At 38.0% G+C, this 13924-nt stretch overlaps 1 protein-coding gene across 4 annotated transcripts in view; it reads left to right on the forward strand.

Annotated features, from left to right (window-relative positions):
- The window catches only part of PLCL1 (phospholipase C like 1 (inactive)), a 343314-nt gene that overhangs the window by 49468 nt on the left and 279922 nt on the right, over positions 1 to 13924 (forward strand). The window lies entirely within an intron of this gene.

Below are 13924 nucleotides of genomic sequence, written 5' to 3' on the forward strand. Positions count from 1 at the left end.
TTTTTGGGGGGGGGAAGAGAGGATCTTTCTTAAATTTTGTGTTGAATTTTAAAGGAACATTTACCGATCTTGATAAAACTAATTATTAGATGTCCAGTTGATATGGAGTAATGAAAATTTAAAAATATATCAGTATTGCTTTTTTCTGTCTTTAATTACAAGAGTAATTAATGCTTAAAGCAAGAGATTTAGAAAAATAGTAGATGAGTGGCATTTTAAAGTAAAATATTCTTTTCTTAAAATATTCCATGGTGGAGTGGGGTGGGATGAGGGGAAGAAAACTTCACAGTGAGGGATTCAAGAGGGTTCAAAGAGTAATAAAGGAGATTGGGCCCATCTCCTTTCAGGATGTGTGCAACTGGCCGTAAGTCAATTCCACCAAATGTAGAAATATGTACCAAAGAAAGATCTCTCGGGGAGATGATTAAAATGAGAGTAGATTATCATTTGAGAGGCTGGTTCAAGTTTTCTCACTGCTCCTGAAGTGCCCCTGACTTTTGAAGCACAGATCTGACGTTCCCTTCTCACCTAAATTTTCATTGCTTCAATTAAACACAAGTGTGCGTGCACATATTGGCCACCAGGAAACCTGGCCCACTTATCAGGCAGTGGCATTCCCTTGGGCAAGTAATTTAACCTTTCCGAGGTTTAGCAGTTTCTTCATTAGCAGCATGACAATATAGAACCCGATTTTCTCTGAGGTACCATTCAGCTCTAACCCTTTTGTTCTAAGGCATCGATCTCATTCTGTCTGTTTCACCCCCATCATTTCCTTTGCCTTTAACATAATTAAACTATTCTCAGTTCAGATGGTGAGCTAAGTGCTTTTCTGAGCATATGAATTTAAGGAGTGCAGGAATGATTTTAGAAAGTATAAATCCGGCCTGGAATCCAGAAAAGGTGTTTGTCAAATTGTCTTAATACATACATGTGTGTTTGTATGATGTGGAGAACACATACAGAAGATGGGAACTGATGAGTCAGCTTACAATTTTTAGTAGTATTTGGAATGAGAAAGATTAGGATTATGTAGGACTTGATGAGAATATGGATTTCATAAAGAGAATAAGCCAGAAGGCCATGTATATTTGAGGAGAGTTACTTCATTGCTTATACTTTTCTCTCCCATCTGATCCCAAAGAAGACAAGTCATACTGTCTATACAACAGCTATACCTGGCTACTCAAGGTCTTCATCTTCTTTCTATATGAGTGTAACTTTTGTTATGTGGAGATAGAGTTTCTGGAAACTTCAGACTTTGGAAGCAGAGGTTTTTGGTAATGAAGTGGCATATGCATTTCAAGCAACAACCAGCCTACAACTTGGAGTTTTTTCTACTGCACACTGATGGAAGTATTGTTTAACGAGTTGCAAAGGAAAACAGTGTTATGCCTGGCTGCAAGGGTCTTTATTTGAAGACACATATGAAATAATTGGTGTTTTTGAGAAGATGTGGTGCCTAAACCACCATGTTTAATGTCATTGCTCTGGGAAATGTCCATGATACAGGTAATAACAAGAGACTTTTCCAGCGGTATCTAAAAAGTGGGTACAACTGAGAGGAGGGAGAAAAGACAAGAATGGGGGAAAGTGGTGAAAAGCAGCAGAGGCAGTGGAGGAGAAAAGACAGTGGCTCCAGGGGGAGCAACTTCATGTTTCTCACCCCTCGCCTGGTGGTCCTGGTCCCGGCAGTCAGGGGAGGTCAGGAGGGTAGGAGGGTATAGATTTGGATGAAGTTTGAGGGACCTTTAAATCTACACAAGGTGAAAAAGGAGAACTGGCATGTGGCTCCTTTCACCTGACTCCCTTTCCACAAGTTCTGATGATTATATATTAAGAGAGTTTCAGCACTAGTGTGAGGCCACATGAAAAATTGCTCATGGTCTGGCATTTGGATTTGCTATTAGTAGTGAAAGGTGAGTGTAGAACAACCTCCAAATGACACTTCTCTCGCCTGTAAATTAGGATAGTTGGCATTTGATTTTGCTGTGTATTTCGAATCTGTTGCACATGTGGTGTATGAACTCTGATGGCTTTGGCCGTGTTTTTGATGTATGGGGTGGTGATAGTTGAAGGTGGGAGAGACCTAACAGCATGCAGAATGAGGGCAACAGTGTCATTCAAGGCATTGTGCCTCTCCGTTCCTCGCAACCCCTGCTGCACAGCTGGAGTGTGGCAAGGTAGGGGAGGGAGCAGGGAGGATGACAGGGAGATGGCATCGCTGAGTGCAAGAGCTTACCCTTCTTGCCACACTGACACATCAGCTGGAGACTACCAGTCCTGCCTGTAGGTTGTCATGGGATTACATATGATTTTACCACCTTTGTAGCTGTTATTTGTTTACTATGCCTTTTGAATAAATCTTCATACATGTAGGGATTAAAAGATAGATGGCCCTTAATATGCTCTTTCATCTGCATTGATGGTAGATTAAAACAGGAGATCAAAGTCTGTAACTATCCTTCTAAATCAGTTTGCTTTCGGGATTCATGCGTCTCATTGCTTCTTTTCATTTAAAAATTTCTTCTTTGAATTGACTGATTTCTCTCCAATATTCAAATATATACACAGGGATTTTGATAACTGCAAGTCACTGATAATTAATATTAGGATTTTAAGGCAGTGGGATTGTTGGTAGCTTTGGCCCAAACTCTTTCAACCTCTTTTATTTAGCCTTGAGGATGAAGGTAGTTAGTCTCTCTAGGAAACAAAACTGTGCTTGAATTCCAGTGCAACCACTAGGACAAATGCTAAAAAAACCCCAACCAACCAACCCCCCCTCCAAACCCAACTTTTTAAAAGAAGTGTGGTAAAATATGCATAACAAAATTTACAATTTTGACTATTTTTAGGTGTATAGTTCTGTGACATTAAGTACATTCACATTGTGGTATGACCATCAACACCCTCCATCTCCAAAACTTTTTCATCTTCCCCACCTGAACGTCTATGCCCATTAAACAGTAGCTCCCCAACACTCCCTCCCCCAGCCCCTGGCAACCCTCATTCTGTTTTCTTTCTTTATGAATTTAACTACTCTACATACCTCATACAAGTAGGATCATAAAATATTTGTCCTTTTGTGATTGGCTCATTTCACTTAGCAAAATGTCTTCAGGGTTCATCCATGTTGTAGCATATATCAGAATTTCCTTCTTTCTTAAGGCTGAATGAATTCCATTCTATGTATGTATCACATACACATGTGCATTAGAGTCACTTGGAAACCAATCACTTGGAAGTTTTGGTGACCTACTCTGGGCCCTGGCATCTGAAATGTCAACATTCGTCTTGGGTGGCTCCTATGTACGATGGCTTGTGAGCTGGGAGATTGATTGCATTAGGATGGGCCCTGTGTCAGTTCTGCACCTCATCTTTAGCTCTGAGCACAAATCTTGGCACAAGTAGATATGCAGAAAATATTTGTTGTAGAAATAGGGTATTCTGAACTGAAATGAGGTTGAAACAACATGGTCTTCTTATGGATCCTGTATTAAGGATGGTTAACTGCAGTATGGGGTGGGGGTGAACTCTACCTTTTCCCAACAAGGGAAGTACAAGTCAGTCCAGGAGTTCTACACATTTATTGATTTCTTGCTGAGCGAGGCTTCTCTCTACCTCAGCCTCATCTCTAGGAGATTTTCTGCAAGGAAGGAGATGGGCCATGTTTACCTTAAATTACCTTAGTTTCAAGCCAGTCTTTAAAATGCTAATGTTTCTTTAGCTCCCAGGAAAAAAAAAATCTTTTCAAATTAGCTTTTATTAAGGGTTACAGTGCTTGAAAGGGTGTATCATGCAAGAATTTAAAATCAAGTTCTCTAGATGACATAATTTATATTAACATTAATATATGCAGAAATAGTTTATGTGCACATAATATAGAAACTTGTATACTGGGATGACACTTGTATACTAGAACTTGTAGACTACATTTTGTTGCTGAAGTGTTGAAGAGACGGGTTTATTTTTGAGCATAAGTGTGAAGGAGAAAAGGTGGGTAGATATGAATTATTTAAGGGCCTGAAATTACTAGCAGTTAAGATCTACTTGAGTAAGTGGCTCAATTGGATGGCTTGACACTTTTTTTGGTATTAATAAAATGCTATGCTTTCCTCCTTTGATTTCTTGGTTTAGAGCTTAAGTTAAACACCATCCTGAAAATTACTTGTGTTTAAGATAAAGACAGCATTTTTGTAGCCAGTCTCATGGTCATTGTGAATATTCTTTTGGGTAACAGAATTGGTCAGGCACTAGGATAAATATCCCTATGGTAGCTGAGGACCTCTTTCAGCTAATATCCTGGGAGCAAATAACTTAATAAAGACTCTTAACTATTCAGGTCAGTAAACTGATTTCCTCATTTAGCTTAAGGAAAATGGGGAAAGAATTTTGATAAACTGAGCTTTGGACTAAGAGAATAAGCTCTTTCCTTGCATCCGTGCTTCTGATTGGCATCTGGCATTAGTTTCCTCTTATCTGAAACGCTTACCCTTTCTTCGCCACCTTACTAAATCCACTCTTCCCTTTAGCTTTGCCCTCTTTCCCAAAACTGCTATTTTTTCAGAGCAGAAGCCCCTTAATCTATACATGTTACTTCTGCCATGTTTTAGGTTTTGGTAATAATCCTGTTCTTAGGGGTTTAGTCTGTTTGTTCACAAGAAATCAACCTCCATTTGATGAGGTTGTGGAATATAGGTGATGTTCAGTGGGGTAGAGTCTGGAGCCGATGACCAAGAAAGAATTCTTGAGATGTCTTTGGTGCAAAACAGTGATTTATTAAAGCGTGGGTACAGGACCTGTGGGCAGAAAGAGCTGCTGCCCCGGGTTGTGAGGGGTGGCTGATTATATACTATGGGGTTGAGGGAGGTAAAGAAAAAGGGAGGTTTCAAGAGAGTACTTTCATATGTTAAAGAAGACTCACAGGATATTGGAGGCCTTGCCATTGTCAAGTTAAGGTTGTTTTCCCCTCTAGTAAGACATTAACATGAAGATAGTTGGGAACTTCCTGGATTCCTGGAAGTATCTGTCTATGGCCTGCAGGTTATAAGGACATTTAATTGTATTTACATTCCCCTGTGGAAGCCAGGTTATTGATAGAAATGTTTTGTTCTTGTAAACTGCTAAGACATTTGTAAACTGAGGGAGACTCAAGTCTTTCAGGATTATGGTCTCTATAGGTTAACTATCTCTTTTTCCTTTAGGGCAGCCAGGAGTGCCTGAGGAATGTCACATACATCCCATGGTGGGGGATTGTGGGGTGTCAGTTTCTGCTTTGTCCTCAGCTTGCCTTCTGTTCCCTCATCACATTGGCTTTGCTATGCCTTTGTCTGATTCTGATAATAGACATTTCCTTGCTCCTTGTGATCAAAATTTCTCTTATTATTGCCTTCCTTCCATCTTGTCTGGTAGCGTAGTTATTCTGGGCCTGGGCTCCTACTTGTTTTTTCCGGAACTGCCTAATTGGCTGGGTTTAATTTACCTGCTGACACATCTTGCTAATGCCAAGAGCTTTAGTTACTCAGACCTTTATCTAACTCGGCTGGTTGCCTACATAGGTTTGCCCACTTGATGTTCTTCACCCAAGGACAAAATATCTTCCTACCTGGGTAAGTCTATTTAGTCTTTGTATCCTAGACTTTCTTAATATGGCCCTTTCTGCTTGAGCTGAGTCCTGATTTGGAGAACCATTGAGTGGCAAAATTATCAACATCTGTGCTTTTGATCACTGAACTATAAATGTCCTGGTTAACCTCTGTGTCTCAGCCAGTTGTTCAGATGTGCCATTTGAACACAATAAAATAATGTCATTTCAGAATGTTAACTCAATAAGGGTATCTGTTTTAGCCTGGCTGCCTCTTTTTGACCTAAAATAGAATTCAGCCATATCTAAGCAAGGGTCACCAATAATTTTCTCCATTGCGTAAGCCTTACCTTCTAATGTTATTCTGAGCTCACCTTTGAAAGCGCAGCAGACAATTTTGATTTGCTTGTTGTACTTTTCATTGTATTGATTGTAGAGAAACTATACATATGCACAACATTTTGTATATATTAGGAGTTCATGGACCCTTAGAAGTTAATAGGTGCAGACCCATAGACCACCATACTCGCATGGTTGTTATATAAACCATATAAAGGCAATCTATAAATGAGATGAAATAGATTTTCCTGATTAAAGGTCTCTCTAGGGTGAAAAAAAAATGAGATGAAAATTGAAATAAGTTAGAGGAGAATGATGCTATCATTTCTTTAGCATAGGGTTCTTGGATTTTTGCTGTTGGCCTTGTTATTGCAGTGATAGTTTTATGAATGTTACTTTTTAAAAACAATCTATCAAAAGCTACATATGCATGGAAGGAATGTGAAAAAATAAGAAAAGCATTTATTTTGAACAGAATGTTATTGTCAAAACAGTTTTCATTTATTGTATGTATGCAGTTACAAATGATATAAAAATGAATTTTGGCTAGGAACCAGAGATCATATTTTATTTAAATCATTTGGAATTTTATTAAAATTTAGATCTGGAATATTTTAATTGGAAGTTGAAGAATTATAGCTAGCCCAGTGGTTTACATAACACATAAGATATGGAAACCTCTTTAAAGGACTTTTCACTGATTTGTTGCCAAGTTTCTGTAACCAACCTATAGATGAAGATAAAACGACCTCTTATTTTGCCGTTATTTGCAGTATTTGTGACTTAGCATTATTGTGACTTAGCATTTATTATCTACATGATTCTGTTCTTTAAACTACTTATTGAAATACATTTTGTTAAGGTTGTTTGAAGTTTTTTTTCGAAGTGATCCAACGTTGAGAAGATTGTATAGTTAGAATTCCCACACTTTAAAAATATTTTTTGGGGGGGGGCGCCTGGGTGGCGCAGTGGTTAAGCGTCTGCCTTCGGCTCGGGGCGTGATCCCAGCGTTCTGGGTTCGAGCCCCACATCAGGCTCCTCCACTGGGAGCCTGCTTCTTCCTCTCCCACTCCCCCTGCTTGTGTTCCCTCTCTCGCTGGCTGTCTCTCTCTGTCAAATAAATAAATAAAATCTTAAAAAAAAAGAAATTGGGGGGGGGATTGAACACTTTTTTAAAAAGATCATTTTGATAAAGGAGAAAGTCAGTAGTAGATTCATAGAATTTTACTGCTGAAGGGACCAGGAAGGTCTCCTGGACCAACTCTCTCAGGTGGAGACCCAGAGATGGCATGTGGCTAGTTGAAGTCTCTGATCCCTTCCTGCATTCTTTGTGTGACGCCAGGCTGCCTAGCATGCTCTTAAATCGCCACCAGTACAACCTCTGCAGAGAGCTTCAGCTATTTTCCTTAGCAACTTCGTTTTTCTCCTAAGGTTAAGCCTTACAGAGAGAGTTTGTTCTCTGATAGGAATAGGTACATTGAATAAACTACTGCGTAACCGGCAAACTACTGCTTAACAAGGACTTCTGACCTTGACGTCCAGATGCAAAACAAATGGTCAGCTGATTGGATTAGCTTAGTGAGGTGAAAAGCTAGGAATTCCGTGCAAACAGCCTATGTAAATGTTAAGTGAGACGAGATCTGGTTTCCAGGTTGTAGTAATAATTCACCAGTGGAGGTCATTTAAAAGGAAAGATAACAGTGATGGCTACAACTGGACAAAGAAGGATTAGAAATTAGTAAGATCTGACTTCACTTAGGGCTTATTCTACATAGGCAAGTTTAGGTATGTTCTTGTAGGCTTTTGATATAAATAGACCAGGCACAAGGAGACCATGCTAGGAAATGGACAGAAAAGTGTCGTGGCAAAGGCATGTATCTGATAGAAGAACAAGATACCTGTACTCTATGTTTTTGGCATTATTTAACCTTGCCTATGAGGAAGTTGACATATAGTAAAAGAGATCCTGAAAGAAAGGAATCTAAAAGTGTTCCTGATTTAGGACATTCATTCTGCAGTGGATTCACTAATCTTCATGGGATGAGAAATGCTTAGATGGGCTCTTTCAGAGAACTTCCATTTCCATGGGGAGACACTTGCGGGTACTGAAGTAGAAGTGTTTTCAATTGATATAAAACTTGGTGTGGAGTAGATCACAAGGTAAAAATGAAAACATAGAGTAGTACAAAGAGCTCATGTTTTGGAAACAAAGGAATCTGAGCTCAGATCCTGGTTCTTCAGCTTACCATCTATGGACCCTAAGACAAGTGACAGCCATTTAAAGTTGTAGCTCCTCTTTATAAAATGGATTAGTAATATTAACTGTTGAAGTGAATTTCCTATGAAATTAATGAAGCTTAGTTGATGGAGTCACCTGGGAAGGGCACTAGCCATGTGTACCCGTGCCGTATGTTTTAATTAAGCCCCTTTCCATTCTGATTTCTCCTCTATCACACTTCCTCTTGTGTGGGGTGGCACTGAAGTAGCGATTAAGGGTTAGTGCTATGTATTTATACGTCCTTTGTGTTTATAATTTTGTATTGTTTCCTTATTTTTGTATCTTATGTACTATTTTTCTTCTTAAGGAGAACACTCCGAATTATATAAACTTTATGCTTCACAAGACCTGGACAAAACCTGAATCTGCCCTGGTTCACCTCCTAGGATTCTTACTATGATTACGTGAAATAACCATTTTGTAAAGCACCGTATCGGTTATTTGTTGCTAAAAACAACCCACCTTTCAAATTTAGTGGCTTAGAACAACAACAGTTGGCTCACAGTTCTGTTGATCAGCACTTTGGCCTGGTCTTCAACTTGGTGGTTCTTCTGCTGGTCTCTCCTGGGCTCAGTGCTGTCTATGGTAGCAGTCATTGGTGGCGGGGTAGGGACTGGATGGTCTAACATGGCTTCACTCAAATGTCTGGTGGTTGTCTGGCCTATCAGTCAAATTACCTAGTTTCTCCCCTGGGGACTTTCTAGCTCAGAGCATTCCAAGAGGGAGAGAATGAAAGCTGCAAGGCCTACAGGTCTCACTGAGCTACTTGTGCTGCATTCTGCTTGTGAAAGCAAGTCACAAGGTCACCCAGATTTAAGGGATAGAGAAATAGACTCCACTTTTTGATAGAAGTAGCTGCAAAGAATTCGTGGCCATTTTTAATCTACCACAAACTCTGTGCCTGAAATAGAAGGTGTTGATATATGTTAGTTTTCTTTTCTTCTTTCCTCTTCCAACCTCATTTCTTATTTCTGCTAAAGGAAATAAACATGAATTGAAGAGAGGCTTCCAGGGAAGAAGAGAAAAATAAATAAAGTTTTCACCAGTGTGTCTGAGATTTAATTTTGTAAATTCTTTCCCCCCAGTTTTATTGAGATATAATTGATATGCAGCACTGTGTGAGTTTAGAGTATACAGCATAATGGTTTGACTTACATTTATCATGAAATGAATACCACATTAAGTTTAGTTAACATCCATCATCTCAAATGAGATAAATATATATATTTATATATTTATAAATGGGGGAAGGGGCAGATGGGGAGGGAAAGGAAGAGGGAAAGAATCATACGCAGACTCGGCCGCTGAGCGCAGAGCCTAATGCAGAAATCAGTCTCATGAACCTGAGATCGTGACCTGAGCCGAAACCAAGAGTTGGACGCTTAGCCGAATGAGCCACCCAGGCACCCCTAGAATTTATCTTCTTTCTTTTTTTTAATTAAATTTTTAAAAAAGATTTTATTTATTTATTTTTGAGAGAGAGAGACCGAGAGCACGAGTGGGGAGAGAGGCAGAGGAAGAGGGAGAAGCAGACTCCCCGCTGAACAGGGAAGCCAATGGGGGGCTCCATCCCAGAACTCCTGGATCACCACCTGAGCCAAAGGCAGACACCCAGCTGAGTTCAGGAATTTATTTTCTTAACTTTCCTATGTATCATATAGCAGTGTTAACTATAGTTATCATGTTGCACATTATATTCCTAGTTCTTATTTATCTTATGAAGTTTGTGCTTTTTGACCATCTTCATTCAGTTCTCCCTCCCTGTAAATCTGTGATCTGTTATTTAAATTAAATAGAATTTTAAATCTATTCATGCCTTTTTAAAAATAAAATGCTTTGAATTTTTATGGTATTTTAATAACATTTATATGGGACATTAAATGTTTTGCTTTTATTCAGTGTATATAAAAGAATTTGCTAAAGAAAGTTTAGTTTTGTAATGAAAGTGTATTAATAATTGAAAATACAGAAAAAAAGATGTATTTAGCAGTTTATTAATAAAAGCTCATGACACTCTTCTAGTTAGTGGAATTGTATACATGGCATTAAAATAATCCAATAAAGCAGGGCACCTGTAGCTCAGCCTTAAGTGGCTGACTCTTGATTTCGGCTCAGGTCAGGATCTCATGGTCCTGGGATCGAGCCCCAAGTTGGGCTCTGTGCTCAGCAGGAAGTCTGTTTGAGATTCTCTCTCTCCCTCTCCCTCTGCCCCACTTCTGCTCACACACGGACATGTTCTCTCTCTCAAATAAATAAATCTTTAAAAAAAAAAAAGAGCAATCATATAGCCAAATTCTAGGATTTTCCTCTGTAAATGATGGTTAATTGTCTGCTTATTGAGTAATTAAATCAATTGGTCTAATGATAGATGAGTTACATGCTGTGTTTAATGATTAAACAGCAGCTATAACTTTTAAAAGCCTGCTAAATGGTTATGAGAGTCAACCAAGTCCTCCTGATGATGTGTGATCATAATAATTATCACAACTAAAAACAATCATTGGAGAATGAGTTTGAAGCACTTATTCTTTATATAGTTGAACATAATAAATGTTTCTCTTATGAGTACTACTTTGACTTTATGACTATTGAAGAGATAGTAATGAGTGAAAAGAGATACAGAAATAAAAGGAAAAGGAAGTACAAGCTGTTAGTTGTCTTTAGTTTCTTGAGTTGCAAAGGAGAGAAAATGAAAAATGGGAAATTACTTGTTCATGTGAAGGGAGAGTCAAGAGGAAGATGTTTAGGTAGAGCTGGATGCAGGGGACCTCTTAGGAAATCAGGACCCAGTTTTTCTCTCTCCATGATTTGTGTCTCCTTCAACTGTATTGGTGTCAGTCTCAAGCTTGATATGGGAATAATTTGGCTTTAGTAGTTTAAATTTCTGTATCTTCTTAGGTTTATATACAGTGAGAAAGAGTGGTTGTTTAGGAAAAGCCCCTGAGATTAGCTCTGATTAGTTGTGCTGGGTTTGGCATGAGTCACACTTCTGCCCATCCCCAGACAAAATGGTATGACCAGGAGGATGGAATACATTAATTATCTCAGGCCTCTCTCATGCTTCACATGCTTTTCTTTGGGATCTCATTCCAACAGCACAGACAGGGGTTGAGAAAGAGTAGATCCTAAACAACAATTGGGGGCTGTTGCTAGAACTAAGTTGAAACTGCGATGGCAAGCCAATCACAGCTAAAATCTATTATAAATGTTATGTGCATGTTCCTGGCAAATAGTAGAATCTCCATAATATGTTTTAAATTAGAAATAGCTGTAAGCAAAGGATATTTTAGGTACATTTTGTGTGTAGTTATTTTGTTTTCATACCTCTGCTAAGTAGATACAGATAAGAATTGGCACTTTTCCCCCAAAAGCATTTATTAATGATTATGTTCCTTCCACCTGGTTATTTAGCAATAGGGATGGCAGACACTGTTTATGATAAAGAGGCTTGATGCTATTTATAAAATGCAGTATTGGACAAATTTAGAAGAAAATGTTTTCTCCATTAGGAAATCTTGTAAATTGTGTTTAATAAGTACTCAAAATAAATAACTATATTTATTTTATTGGCACAAATAAATTTTTAAAGATAGTCTGTGACACTTTAGTCTGATACCAGATAGATATATGGGATATATTATTGCATGCCTTTGGGAAGCTTGTCATATGATACAATTAATAGAATTTTTGGACACAACTGATTAGAATAGATATTCCAGTTAATTTTAGCTATTGGTGAAATTCAAGTCAGACATGAGTTAGTTTCTGCCAACTTGGTTTATTTAGGGCATTTAGGGGTTTTATACCATAAGGTATCATGAATTTGCCTTTTATATTTTCACAGATTAATGTATAAATAGGTGATCATATATTCAATCACCTAAACTAGGACATTGTCATGAATGAGAGGGGAAAATTACACTGGGAGACCAAGTGTAATCTAGAAAAGCCAGGGCTTATAGTTACCTTATGTATAACCAATATGATTTTTATTAAATGTAAACTTTGTAGATTGTGATAGTGTTGGAAGTACCACTGCTTCTTTCTGCATTTTCTGGCAGAGTATTTAGTAAGATGAAGAATTAGTTTATTGAGTGACAGATATAGCTCTCCAGCTATGTCCCTGATCACTTACTAGATTAACTTGGAGTGCACAAGGTACTATGAGCATAATGCCTGATAAAGATTTCTTGATAACCTAATTGACAATACCTCAATAAGGTATGGCGGTTGGAGGAACACTGAGAGGTCTGCTACTGTTGTCCCCTCTTGGCCTTGCCAATTTCAATATATCACATGGAAGTCGTCTTTCCCATATGCTTGTCTCTCTGGGCGGCATTTGATTTTTGAGTATCTTGGTAACAGCGGGCCAAAGAATGAAGACAACAAATCTCATATTAACTCTTCCCTTTTTTGTTGCTCCCTTTCTGTTGTTCATGTTTTTTTAAAGAATGGAGTCTCTTTATTATGTATAATTTCTGTTCTACTATCATAATTTAGTAATATTTAGTAGTGTGAATTCATATGTCAATAACATTTTTAAAAGCCATAAAAGCATGTTAAAACCTAGCAATTACAGAAACAGTTGGGATCTTCCTTGTTCACAGTACGGTGCACACAGTACTTAGCTAAGTCCTTTGTATGCTCGTAACACTAATTGCACCTTGATCTGAGCCACTTTACATTAAGCCGTTTTATTTAAAGTTAGTTGGATCTTGAGCCCACTGCACAGAGACCCTCTAATTCTGTATAATGACTTGCACTTCAGTGCGCAATCAGTGCTAGAATCAAGGTAATATGCAGTGTGCAACTTTTTATAATGAAGAATCTAAGGTAGAGCAGGGTGAGTGGCTTCTTGAAGGGCAGAGTTCAGAATAAAATCCGAGGTTGTAGTTGCCTACTGTAGTGCTCTGCTGGCAGACCTCCTCCAGGCTTGTGGTCTTCCGTGACACTGGGGAAACTAGCATTGGAGGCAGGTCAGACAGTTTATAAAGGTGAGTTATAAGTAGAATATTTTAGGAGGCATTTCTCAGCACTAGAGAAATTCCAACTAGATTCTGATTCTCTTTTTTAAGCTATTAAAGGTACCCCCCAAAACCCAAAAAAACATAAATTCCACCAAAACTCGCTTGAAAAAATTAGAGAGTAAACCTTGTCTCTTGTTAAAAGTTTGAAAAATACCGAGATATAAAATAAAATAAAAGCTTCCACAATCTGCCGCCCAAAGATATAGCTTGTTTGTGTTTTTATATGGTTCCTTCTAATTTTTAGTTTTTTTCCCTTTTCTCTGAGTATACATGCACTTAAACATTATAAAGCAGGGGTCACATCACGCCTAGTTTTGAAATCTGATTTCTAAAAATGTAATGCTCCGTTTTGCCTGTTTTGATTATATTCTTAAATTACTATCACACACACATTTTGCATTGAAATGTGATATAGAGACATTTGTTTAATGATTACCCTACTTTAAAAAAAAAAAACTGATATAAACACTGTATAATTCTGTGGCTATTTCTATACTATATATTCCTTGACAGAAATACAATTTTTTAGGGCTTTAGATGTGTATTGCCAAATCGCCCTCAAAAGTTTTTTCTCATACATTTCCAGCAGTGTATGAGAAACCAATTTTCCTGTATCCTCCACAATAATGGGTAATCATAATTTTTAAAACTTTTTCTGAATTTACCAGGTAAAAAGTGGTATGTTATTGTTTTAATTTA

This window comes from Ursus arctos, unplaced genomic scaffold (genome assembly GCF_023065955.2).
Source record: "Ursus arctos isolate Adak ecotype North America unplaced genomic scaffold, UrsArc2.0 scaffold_1, whole genome shotgun sequence".
NCBI classification, from domain to species: Eukaryota; Metazoa; Chordata; class Mammalia; order Carnivora; family Ursidae; genus Ursus; species Ursus arctos.